We start from the raw sequence: 13581 nt of genomic DNA on the forward strand, positions 1-13581 counted from the left end.
TGAATTATGGAACAGATTGGAACGGGAGGCAACTGTGATGAAGGCAAAATGGAAGTGGACTGGACATTAGCTGGGAAGATGGATCTCAGATAGCCAAAGGAAGTTCTTTCCTGGATTCTAATAAATAATAAAAGACCCCGAAGGCAAACTTATGGAAGAACAATAAATGGCATTAGAAGATATGCAGGAGCAACGTTGTTTCATATCGCTGAAATCACAGTACATGGAAATATCTGGAGGAGGCTTTTATCCAATGTGTATATCAAATGGCTGTTGTTGCTGCTGCTGATGATATATTAAAGTACATCGACATTTTGACAATGGAGATTATTTTTAACAAATTAAATTAGAGTGGCCATTAAATCTCCAGCGAAAACATTTTGTTTTTATCCCTTCAAAATTTTCATTTTACCCCTTGCGGGGTGACTGGGACCACTGCCACAGAGGCTACGTGATCGTGGACAGCTACTGAAGTGTCGCCCTGCGGCTCCCTATGATCAGAGACGTTGACTCACAACGGTCGAAGGACATTATTGAGAAAAGCGCGAATTTCATATGACCAATGTGTTCGAAATATATGCTGTTTGGCATGGAGGAAGTCATTTTGTCATTCTGTGTGTATTAACGTTGCTATAACATTATTGTCTTACTATCGTAATACTTGAATTTTAAATATTTATTGCTACCACATCACCTGTTCAGTACCTTAATAAAACTTTTTATTGTCAGCGTTATGTAAATCTGAAGATGATTGTAAGGTTAGGCACCGAATATCAGCAAGGGATCAGTCAATCAGCAGACATAATCTCTACATGAACATCTACAGGGTGTCAGGAGGAAAGGTACATGCTTTGAGGGTAGATAGTATTAGTGATTCTGAACAAAAAGCTTCGTTTGGACGTATACCCTATTCCGAACGGTTTCCGAGATAGAACACGTTTACTGTCAGTTTTATACGCTTTTCTTGAACAACTCGAAAGCCTCAACATCTAGTGAAAACGTCTTACATTACAAATTAAACTACACTAAATTTCCTACAAAAAAGGCCCTATTCGTTTTTCTCCAGTCTGCGCGACGAGAGCGAGGGAATATTGAAAGTCTCTCGCGACGCGCATACGCTGCAACGTAGGTAGTTTATATAGACCAATCTGAGGTAATTTCCTGACTTGATAGACCACATGTGTCCTGTATCAGATTGTTCGTTTCGAATTGTTTTAAACAATGACGATTTATTGAAGCATATAGAACATAAATAACAATGTCTATTCAGTGTTTCTTTATCTCGGAAACTATTCGGAACAGAGCATATGTCAACATGAAGTTTTTTATCCAGAATCACCAATGCTGTTGCCACTCAAAACGTGTACCTTTCTTCCTGACTTACACTGCAGAGCGGTATGGAAGAGGGTACTTCCCACTGTATCACATAGAAGGGTTATTTCCTGTTTCGTTTGCTTATGGAACGCTTGAGGATTGCCTCTGTGCACGTTGTAATTGTGGTCTTCGTAGTTTCTACAGGATCTCTTCATAAGAAATTGTAGTATATTCTTAGATTTCTCATTTAATGCTAGTTCTTGAATCTTTATAAGAAGTCTTTATCGAGATATTTGACGTATACTTTGAAATGTTTTTCATTGTTTCCGCGAAGCTGGGGTTATGAGTCAAACAAACCTATTACCATATACACAGCTCTTCTGCGTGTACGTTCGGTATCGTCTGTTAGTCGACTACAAAAATATTTTGTAAACAATCTCCATTGTACAGTGACTGCACTTTCCCCATATCCCTGCAGTAAACCGTAGCCTGACACCCGACTTACTTAAGACTTAGCCTGTGTGATAATCCCTACAATTTGTTACCCTAAGAGATACTGCTTTTCTACGCTTTCTGAACTGCACAATTTCAGATCTCTGAACTTTCAAGGCAAGTTGTTATTATTAGTCCACTACGAAATCTTATCGAGATCTAACAATATTTGTGCAGCCTGTTTCAGGCAATACTTCATTATAGATACTTGCATTATCTGCAGTAAGCCTGGGGTTACTGTTAATATTGTCTGCCATCCCATTGATATACCATATGATCACAAACGGCTCCAGCAACTTCCCCTGAGTACGCCTGAACTTATCTCTACTAAAGATAACATTCTGCATCTCCTTACCAAGAAATTATCTGTCCAGTCACAAATTTATTTTTATACCGCTTATCAACGTAGTTTCGTTAGCAGGTTTTGGGATGAAACCGAGTCAAATGCCTTTCAGAAGTCAAAAAATAGCGCATACACCGAACTGCACTGATCCATGGCTTTCTAAGTGTCGTTTGAGAAAAGCGCAAATTTCTGATGAGTTATGTTTTTCGGATTCTATACTGAGTGGCATGGAGGAAGTCATTCTGTTAGAAATACGTCTCAGTTCAGAATAAATTGTAAGATCTCTGGTAACATATGTAGCTCCTTTGGTCTTTGAATATAGTAATCAAGACGTTATCCAGGCGCCGACATATCTGAAGCCAAATATAAACTTAGTCACCAAGTTTTTCTACGTCATGCTGTGTGACGCTAATCGTCTACTAGTATGGAATCGTATAGATTTGTTTGTTTTACAATCACCTTCTCTGCTGCCCGTCGCAATTATTCTTCATTTGCTGCCTGCACAAGTGCGACCTTCGCGATATGCGAGCTGTTGCATTATTCTGGTGACTTTACTGTAATGTAAACACGCCCATTTGGGTAATTACCTGTATATGTCACCCTACGGATACAAGACAATTTCCTTATATCTTTTAGGTATAGATATTACACCTTTTACTTGAAAGGCGTTTCGCGGGTTTCACGATGGTGAGTTCCGTCCTTCCAATTTATCAAAGAGATCTATTTATAGAGGTCATTGGTACTTATAGAGAGAGCAAACGGTAGTAGCGTAGACGTAAATAAACTTTTCAGTACCCGTATCGAAGACTTCACAATGGTTGCGATCAAGGAGAATTCCAGTTAAGTGGGCCGGAGTGTTTTGTTCTAGTGTCATGTTGCCAGTTATGTGGGTCAGAGTCTTTTGTTCTAGTGTCATATTGATTCTTGTGTGGCTTTCATCAGTTCTAATGGAAGAGAGCACTTTCATGTTTCTTGTCATATTGCATTAGGATATTTATAGGTCATCACTTGTTGCCACTTTATATAGCTTACCTTGCGTTGTGTTAGCCCTTTGTTTTGAAAAGCAATTCTGTACAAAACAATAAAGACTGACTTTATTAGAGTTTAGATGCATACATAAGCAATATGCATGTTGCAGTTAGTTGTAATTAAACTCTGGAGAAACAGATGTACTGTCGGTACATTGGGTTCAAAAAATGGTTCAAATGGCTCTGAGCACTATGGGACTCAACATCTTAGGTCATAAGTCCCCTAGAACTTAGAACTACTTAAACCTAACTAACCTAAGGACATCACACACACCCATGCCCGAGGCAGGATTCGAACCTGCGACCGTAGCAGTCCCGCGGTTCCGGACTGCAGCGCCAGGGTACATTGGGACACACTAAATGCAGTAAAGAGGTGTGCTTAAAAAAAATCGTCTGTCTGACGTTGCAGAGGGGCAACGGCCTTGCCGCAGTGGATACACCGGTTCCCGTGAGATCACCGAAGTTAAGCGCTGTCGGGCGTGGTCGGCACTTGGATGGGTGACCATCCAGGCCGCCGTGCGCTGTTGCCATTTTTCGGGGTGCACTCAGCCTCGTGATGCCAACTGAGCAGCTACTCATCGAATAGTTGCGGCTTCGGTCAAGAATACCATCATAACGACCGGGAGAGCGGTGTGCTCCTATCCGCATCCTCCACTGAGAATGAATGATACGGCGGTCGGATGGTCCCGGTAGCCCGCTCGTGGCCTGAAGACGGAGTGAGCGCTGACGTTGCAGATGACTATGAAGACCCGGAAAATACAATGTAGGAATTCGACATATAAGATGCTTACATACAAGAAATGTTAGAAGTGAAAAGATGCTGATACTTACCTAAGTACGACATTCCAACTGTTTCAGTACTGTGATTAGTACTATACTTATCATTCACGCGATGTGATTTATGATAGACAAAAACAATTTTATATTTAAATCACAAAAACGTATGATTTTCCAGCGTCTGTCGTATCTGTCCAACTTAAATATTCTGTGTGCCTGTCGTTACAAAACATGGGGGCGAGCGTTGTTAGTTGTCACCCAGAGCGCTGTAACGTACAAATGGCTCAAATGGCTCTGAGCACTATGGGACTTAACATCTGAGGTCATCAGTCCCCTAGAACTTAGAACTACTTAAACCTAACTAACCGAAGGACATCACACACATCCATGCCCGAGGCAGGATTCGAACCTGCGACCGTAGCGGTCGCGCGGTTCCAGACTGAAGCGCCTAGAACCGCTAGGCCACACCGGCCGGCGCTGTAACGTACAGATACCACGTCTAACTTCACGATATACCTCTTTAGTTAAACTTAAACTGCTCTTCGCGGTAGAGAGAAATTTTCCCGCTAGTGAGAGGTGTTGGTGGATGTGCGCAGAACAGTTAAATGTGCGTATCTGTTAAGTAGAACGAACATACGGCGCACTGTTTTGTTCCTTGTAAGATGTGTTAGAAATAGCTCCCGCATTCTGAAGAAAAGTGTAGATGCAATGAAACAAGGACAACAAAAAAGTTTCATTCGCAGTAAACACTCTATTGATGTATTTGTGACACTTCACAATGTGATGCTTATTTATGTAAATTATGTTCATTATATATGTAATCTGCACTTGAATGAGACATTTATAATCTATTAAAAAGTAAAATAGTTTAGCAAATCAGTTCTAGTAACGAAAATATATTGTGTTTAAATTGTTTTGTTTACAAGTTGTACGCCTCCCTTGAATCGTAGCTAGAACGATTTTAGATTCCTTTTACGAAAAAGATGATGACACAATATCTTTCAATCACACATTAAAAACGTAGAATAGTACGACCAAGAATGTAATAAAAATATCATGGTCAGTTCTGATGGGCTTGAGTTTTGAGACAAATGTAACATTGTGTTGCCTGAGGCTATCCCAACGGACTAGTATACGTGTATCGGCAAGTGACTGTCGAAAAAGGTTGCTGCGGCGGTCGATGGCAGCGCATCGTATGACTGACAGCGTCTGCTATCTCTCTTACTACGGTCAGGATATCTGCGCTATTGGTCACCGAATTTGGTGTGTTCACGCCCGAGCAGTTTCTTCTCAGACTGGCATAAATAGGAGGCTTCAGAGACAGCCTCAAATGGTTCAAATGGCCCTGAGCACTATGGGACTTAACTTCTGAGGTCATCAGTCCCCTAGAACTTAGAACTACTTAAACCTAACTAACCTAAGAACATCACATACATCCATTCCCGAGGCAGGATTCGAACCTGCGACCGTAGAGGTCGCGCGGTTCCGGACTGTAGAGCCTAGAACCGCTCGGCCACTCCGGCCGGCTGACAACCTCAGCAGTGTGTTTGCTGTACCTGAAGATGTCGGTCAGTTGCGCCGACGAAATACTGTCAAAATTTCACAGTGACATCCGCCGTCTGGCCCGAGAAACCTATTTACAAACGTGACATCGTTAGCTGAACTTTTATGAGTGCTGCTGTGCATTTCACTCAGAAGGCGGGGCGAGGTGATAGCTCTGGGCTTTCACTAGCGAGGGCACCAGTTGCCTATGGCTGCGGTCTAGGGCTGTGCCGAGCTTCTATCGTCAGAAACAGTTACTCCCAATGACTGACAGTCCAGTCAGAAGCGAAGTCTTGAGAGAACTCCGAAGTACCTTACATCTGGCCTACCGGCAAAGTGTCTCTCATGAAGCCTAAAATCGAGATGTCTCTCGCGAAGCAATGTGTCTCTCTCGATGCCTAGCAGTTATGTAGACTGAGGCGACGAAAATTATGGAATAACGATCTGCACATATACAGATGGCGTTTGTATCGTATACACAAGGTGAAAAAGGGCAGTGCATTGTCGGAGCTGTCATTTGCACTCAGGAGAACCACGTGAAAATGTTTACGATATCATTGTGGTCTTGCGACGGGTATCATCAGTCTTTGAACGCGTAACGGTATCTGGAGCTAGATGCATGGTACATAGTTTTGAAATTCAATATTCAGAGATCTACAGTATAGAGAGTGTGCCGAGAATACTAAATTTCAGGCATTGCCTCTCTCAACGGGCAACTCAGTGGCCGATGGCCTTCACATAACGACCGAGACAGCGACGTTTGCGTAGAGTTGTTGGTGCTAAAAGACTGGTAGCACTGCATGAAATAACTGCAGAAATCAATGTGGGATGTACGGTGAACGTATCCGTTGGGACAGTGCGACGAAATCTGGTGTCAATGGGCTATGGCAGCAGATGACCGACGCGAGTGCCTACGATATCGCCTGCAACACCTCTCCTGAGCTCGTGCCCACATCGGTTGGACCCTAGACGGCTGCTAAACCTTGGCGTGGTCAGATAAGTGCCGATTTCAGCTGGCAAGAGATGATGGTACGGTTCGATTGTGGCGCAGCCCCACATAGCCATGAATCCTACAAGGCACTGTGGGCACTGTGCAAAGAGTGGTGGCTCCATAAAAGAGTGGGCTGTGTTTACATGGAATGGAATAGGTCCTCTGGTCCAACCGAACCGATCATTGACTGGAAATTGTTATGTTCGGCTACTTGGAGACCATTTGCAGCCATTTATGGACTTCATGTTCCCAAATAAGAAAGGAATTTTTATGGTTGACAATGCGCCATGTTACCGGTTTGAAGAACATTCTGGACTGTTCGAGCAAATGATTTGGCAAACCAGATCGCCCTCCATGAATCCCAAAGAACGTTTATGTGACAGAACCGAGAGGTCAGTTCGTGCACAAAATCCTGCGCCGGAAACACTTTCGCAAATATGGACGGCGATAAAGGCAAGCATGACCCAATATTTCTGCAGTGGACTTCCAATGAGTTGCTGAATCCATGCCCATTACGCTGGGCAAAAGGAGGTGCGACACGATGTTAGGAGGTATCCCATGATTTTCTCACCTCAGTGTGTTTATGCTACGAGAATCTCCCCCAAGCGTACTGCAAAATTTTCTGTGGGCGTTGTCTTGAGTTATGGTCTATAATGGCATTTGGCGACTTTCTCTGCATCTGCCTGTGGCTTCAGGCTGCTGGAAGCCAACACTTAACAACCGTTGTTAACGTATTGCTCGACAAACTTGCTCTTGGTCGAGTGTCTACGTATAGCCACGTCCATTTCAAAGCGATAAGCATGTCACCTCATAGTGCAAGCATCCATCACGGAAAATGCCTTCACGGCCAGCCACGATGGGTTGCACTTAAAGTCATTAAATTCACTGACCGGGAGAGCGTGAAAGGAGTGCTGGTGGAAAAGGTGACGGAACGTGCTTGCAGTAGAAGTTTGTAAGTCGATGATTTGCGAATAACGGCGGGAGGAACACAACGGTGAACGAAATCAGATTTAAGAGAGATGATGAAGAAGAAGAAGAAGAAGCGAAGTACAGACAATGAATATCCCACTGACAATCTGAATAAATTTGTTATTGGCAGCGAGTTCTCTGATATTACGAACAACTCATAGAAATACAAATTTTATGAAAGCTTGTCCCACAGAACTGAACTTCTACGGTAAAACGAAAAGACAGAGAAAAAATTGTTCCATGTATGGTATTTCGTTTTAAAAGGAACCAGTATTAAGGATTCATAATTTGAGAACGAGATGGTGTAGTTCCAAAACAGGCGCACATCATTTAAAAGACGCCCACTGTTTATTGACTAACCAAAACGTTTAAATATTGGTTATTGGTTCTTTGGTGTGACTCTCTTTCGCCATGTAACATGGACTGTTCGTAGCCGCTAGCTTGCTGTTTAACAAAGCAGTGCTTAACTCCCTCTAACTTCCCCTGAATGCCTAAGTGTCTGAAGTCCCAGAAATATTAAGTAAATTTAGATCGGGGTTCTATCGAAAAGGAAAGAAACCACGCAACAGAAATCTAACTACCGGACTTTAGATCGATAGAACAGGAAATAAACTTTACTAAATGGTTCTCAGTAACTTTGCCTTGTAGGGTTCATGAGGTTAGTTATCACAAAAGGAGGGAAGGCCTGCTCGTATGCACATTGGGGAAAAGATTAACGAACTAAATTGATGCTTAAAGGATGTTTATTTACGAACACGAACGTACCCCTGATCTTCATTAAACACGGAACACGTACAAAATCCTAACACTATGCTTTCGTAAGGGTAATCTGTATTAATCTTTATTACTGAGCAAGGAATGGGGTGGTTCAGGGACTTGACATGGACGATCGTACACTCACTCGCAAAGACAAATATTCACAGAATAATTGAAGATAATTTCTCCATTTTCTAGCGAAAGCTTAGTCGTGCAAACTGACTCGTGACTCACAGCAGAAAGAAACACGAAACTCACTCGGGATCACGAAGAATGAAGTGAATCGTGACTAGATGAGGAACAAGTTAGGTCCCAACTGACTCTAGTTAAATGCTAGCAAATTTATCACTTGCGAGAACCCCATAATGCTTCTAACAGGTGACTATAAAATCCCAGAGAGCTCCTGACTCGAGAAATCTGTACCCACTCCCAGACAAAATCGCAGCGAAGTCCGCACGGAAACAGCTCATCGTACTCATCACACAGAACCTCAGCGACTCTTCTACGACTGTCCTGCGGCTGGCTACTTCTCTAAAGAAAACCAGTCTGCCAAGGCCTCCGCGCACAGAGACCGAAAAAACATGGAATGGGCGTATCGACCGATCAACAAGACGAACTTTTCAGTGGTACCAGGCTTCTACTCCGATCACAAGACAGGAGAGACAAAGTCTGTTCCCTCTTGCTCAAAATTTTCCGTCGGTTAAGCGTCTAAAACTGGAACAAACACGTTCTTTGCACGTGGGTCTGAACCTGACGGAACTAACTGCGAGGTCGCCTCACTCAGATGATGTCTCGCCCGAGTGGTGCCTCAAGCCGGTTTTGAAAATTAAACTCAGCTGCCGTCCTCAGGCCTCTGCTGCAGCTGACTCAAGGGAGTCAACGTGAATTCACCAAGCTGCATGTGTTTGTATTTACTCCCACATTAATTCAGTACAGTGATCATCCATGTTTAGGAAATACGGTTTCATATATTTGGCGTGACCAATATCAAATGTAATTAGTAAAAGTAAAACACGCCCAGTTTCGGTTCCCAGAGTGATCCCCCCTGGTATGATTAGATTACGGGAAAACACAGCGAACAGTGAATTGACTGTCGCCTTTCACATTATATTTTAAAGAAAAAAAGGAAACATCAGTACTGAAGCGGCCAGTGTTTTACATAGACGAAACCTGGATTCATTCACATGAATAAATGTCACGGTGACAGTATGCGAGGACTGTTGCCAAACAAACGTATCGGTCAGTGTTTAATTGCACGCGCTGTCTTTCATTCATGTAAACATGTTGCTTCCTCTGTTACAACACTGGAGTGCACGCTCCATTGCTGTTACTTCCCCTTGCTGTTTCTCGGTGCTGGTGCCCTGCCAGATATTCAGTGTGCTTCGCTGGGCATTACAAAGCTATCACTGACGATCAGTTGGAGCGTTGCCCATGTATTTGTGAGGGATGGCGTGTAGAATTGTCGCGACTTCTTGTATTGCTTTCTACAAGTGTCCAGCAGTTACACGGTCACTTGAATACAATTAGTTCCTGTGAGCTCAAATCAGATCACTGCGTAGGCCAACGAATGTCACCACAAAATGAGGAGCATATATATTTGAGTGATGTCAGTTCTGTCGACCACGTTTGGCAGAACAAACATAGAACGCTACGCCTCCTTGACGTCTCTTTCAGTGCGGAGGCGCTAACATCGTCTGAACCCGTACCGGAACTTGAGAGTAGGGGGTTATGGGATCAATGGGGGACGCTACATTGCGCCGTACGGTAAGTTGGAAATTTGAGTACGTCAGGGACCGTGTCCAGATGGCCGAAGCGGTTAAGGCAACCGCTTATGAGAAGCAGTAAATCCGAGTTCGAGTCCTGACCCGACACCTAATTTCTCTTCCGTCATTGCGTTATCACAGTGCCCCAGGGGCGGCTGGAAGCCACCAATTCCCACCCATCCTTTTCTTTCTCCATGCTCAATTTCATATAAAAAACGTGAACATTTCTGAGAAAGATGAGAATAAATTACGAGAAATATAGACTTTGGAAACGTTCTGGTAAGACCATACAACACTGACTACAAAATCTGAATCTCGGACAGATCTGCAGCAACTCACGTAATACCGATGCTAGCTAACAGTTACTGTTAAAAATTTTTCCTCGAAAACTTACTGACCACAAACGTCAAAGTCGGCTGTAATGCACCGGACATCTACACAGGATCGGTGCAATGGACAATTGTTAAGTACACGATGGTTGTCTGTTGCTCAGAATCGAAAGCTACCTTCGTTTATACGCCTTGTCACTGAAATAAAGGACAGATTGATGTGGTAAGAGACTGTGTCGGTTTTAAAACTTTTTTACTCATCTTTTTCTCTACGACCATTCAATAGATAAGTATTTATAGCTGTCAGCTATATTATTTTCACATTTAGACAAGAAACCCAGACAGCAACGGTGGTTACCCTTCACAGAATAAGTTGGTCGTTGTTCGATTTATGGCGTCAATGTGTAAAGATTTCAGATACTGTAATGCTCAAAAGGCCAGATGGTGATTTTAGTTTCGATTGCGACTCAGCTGTTCCGTTACTCGGAAATTAGTTCGCTTTTCGACCAGAATCGTATTACCTAATATTGAAGTGCATATCAGACAGTCTTTTTATGATACAGGTTTTTCATTCTCGAGAAACTTGTCCGGGCAACCAACTACATCCTTCTGCCGATGAATACATGACATTAAATGAAGATGGCATCACCGCTAACCAATGAGACCACGCTCGTTGCACTAGCCTCTAGTCCCAGTAATGAAACCTTCCAGCGGGGATTGTACCTGACCAATGTACAGAGTGTTCAAGCTTCTAGGGCTTGTGGAAGGAACTTCTTAGGTAATTGTTTTCAAGAAATCTGATTTTGGAAATGCACCATTGGGATATAAATTACTTTGGAAGATGGGATCACTTCCACGCTTCACGGCATGGCACAGAAACTGAGCAGAGGGCACCGCCGTCAGTCTGTGTTGTAATTATGATACGACATATTATTTTCGTTCGACTACAACAGCGGCCATGAGAAACTGGTGCTTTCGCAACTATGAAGGTTGAGCGTGGTGCTCCACGGACACGCCGCACTATCGACTTTGAGGAGGACGTCCTTCGTCGTGTAGAATCCGACGACAAGTACTCCAAACATTGAAACTTCGCGGCAGAATAGAACTATGTGCCGGACTGAGATTCGAACTTTTTTGCCTTCCTTCCTTCCAGCAGTACTTGTCCTGCAAGTTTGTCAGGAGAACTGTGCAGTTTGGAGGGTAGGAGATGAGATACTGACGGAAGTAAAGGTGTGAGGACGGGTCGTGAGTCGTGCTTGGGTAGGTGAGTCGGTGGAATACTTGCTCGCGATAAGCAAAGGTCTCAAGTTATATTTGTTGTCTCGGTCCGGCAGACTGTTTTAATCTGTCAGGAAGTTTCATATCAGCGTACACTCCGCTGACGAGTGAAAATTCATTCTGGACTTGAAACACTGTCCATGCCTTGGGCTCCTGTAGAGCACACAGATCAAAACTCATGGCTTACGCTGTGCGCATACCGACAGGCGATAGATTAGAAAGTGATCCGATATTCAAACTTTTTTCATCCAAAGTTATACTTAAACATTACAGTTTAAGCAAGAAGACCCCGCTCCAAAGCCTAAGCCTTGTGCTGTCACATGGCCGACGTAGTATCAGATGTATTTGACCATGAAGAGGAGAAGAAATGAAACCACGACGTACTCGATCAGCATACCATACTCCAACATCATGGTGTAGACATCAGACTTGTCACAGTGTTGAAAGGAAGCAGAGCACATGAGCTGTTGATTTACTTGATTTCTGGTCTTTTGACATACAGACTAACGGCACTAGCTTTTCTCTTCTTTTCTGAAACTGTTTAGAGCAGCAGTTTCCAGTACCACATCATACATTGCTGCATCGCAATGATGAATGGACGAATATCGTTCCCTAGTTCGTATACTGTAGTTCCATATTACCTTTAATACTTCTTCCATACGTAACGACGAGACAGTTACCTCGTGACACATGATTGCAAGAAAGCAGGAATTCTGAGGGCTATTTCAATATATAACAGAAGATCACTGCAAATGTTGATACTGTTGCATCCAGTTTCTATTCAGTGCTCACGTACTTTCAGGTAGCTGATACAAGGATTTTTAAAGGCAAAACATTGGCTTATAGGATATAAAAATGTAAAAAGGACAAAAAGAGAGAATCTCTAATGGAAAATCAGTATCAGACCAGGTTCTTAACGTAGTCGACCGGAGCCTGTTTCCTAAGAACGGTTTTACGTTCCGGATTTTATATCAACTGACCAGATACGTCCTCCCCTGTTTACGACGTTCGTCGTTACATTAACTAGGCACTATAAAAACAGTTACGAAAACCGTGACATCTTAAGCTGTAGTAGCGCTAAACCAGTTTTCGGAATTATTGGTTTACGTGAGCCATGAGGCGGTACCCTGAAAGACTCGGCGGGCATGGCCTCCAACGTATCTTTCGTCTTTTACTTCCAGCTTCCGTACGTTGCTCGAAGCCTCTTCCGCGGCAACGCCCGGAAATGACGCGCTCTCGGCGTGCGGGTCAAATTACGTGACATTCTGCTCACAAGATTTACTAGAACACGTTTACTGGCGGACAAGGATCATCTCTTCACTGCCACATTACTAAAAGCTACTAAAACGGTCTGGCAACTTCACTTTGACCATCGAAAGAGGATGAAAACAGACAGACACACACACACACACACACACACACACACACACGCAAAACAAACGAAAGAACATTAAACTGTATACAGACACCACAAAACAAACAAAAGACGAACAGAAGACACAGAGCTACAGTTGGCAACACTGCATACAGTGAACACAGTAAACCAAAACAAAATGAATAGAAAAAAGGTGTGTTAAGTCGACATGTACTCGATAAACGCTGAAGATCGGGCACTCTGGGTACTGAGATCAACTAAATACAGCTCCAAGGCGGTAGGTATGCACTAACAAAATCACAAATCGTAAGTTGAAACAAATAGTAATATAATTCACGAAATTTGTGCAACATAAAGTTGTTTCCCACCTAACAACAAAAGAATTACAAAAATCTGTAATTATTACATAACGCAGTTATTCTGTACAAAAACAAACTTTTATGACAGGCCACTACAAAGGCTTCACAAATAAAAAGAAACGCAGCGCTTGCGGTACAGTACCAACAGTCTTTCAGTTGGTTTAGACGAACCACTTCCCCAAGAATATAGGAGCAACTAAGGAACGACGGCAAACATACAAAATGAGCATAAAACTTGTCACTACTCCAAAAACAGTAACTTATG

At 43.0% G+C, this 13581-nt stretch overlaps 1 protein-coding gene and 1 pseudogene across 1 annotated transcript in view; both read left to right on the forward strand.

Moving 5' to 3' along the window:
• Positions 1-13581, forward strand: part of LOC126234876 (sialin-like) — a 613986-nt gene that overhangs the window by 279237 nt on the left and 321168 nt on the right. The window lies entirely within an intron of this gene.
• Positions 3590-3707, forward strand: LOC126238532 (5S ribosomal RNA; annotated as a pseudogene).

This window comes from Schistocerca nitens, chromosome 2 (genome assembly GCF_023898315.1).
Source record: "Schistocerca nitens isolate TAMUIC-IGC-003100 chromosome 2, iqSchNite1.1, whole genome shotgun sequence".
NCBI classification, from domain to species: domain Eukaryota; kingdom Metazoa; phylum Arthropoda; class Insecta; order Orthoptera; family Acrididae; genus Schistocerca; species Schistocerca nitens.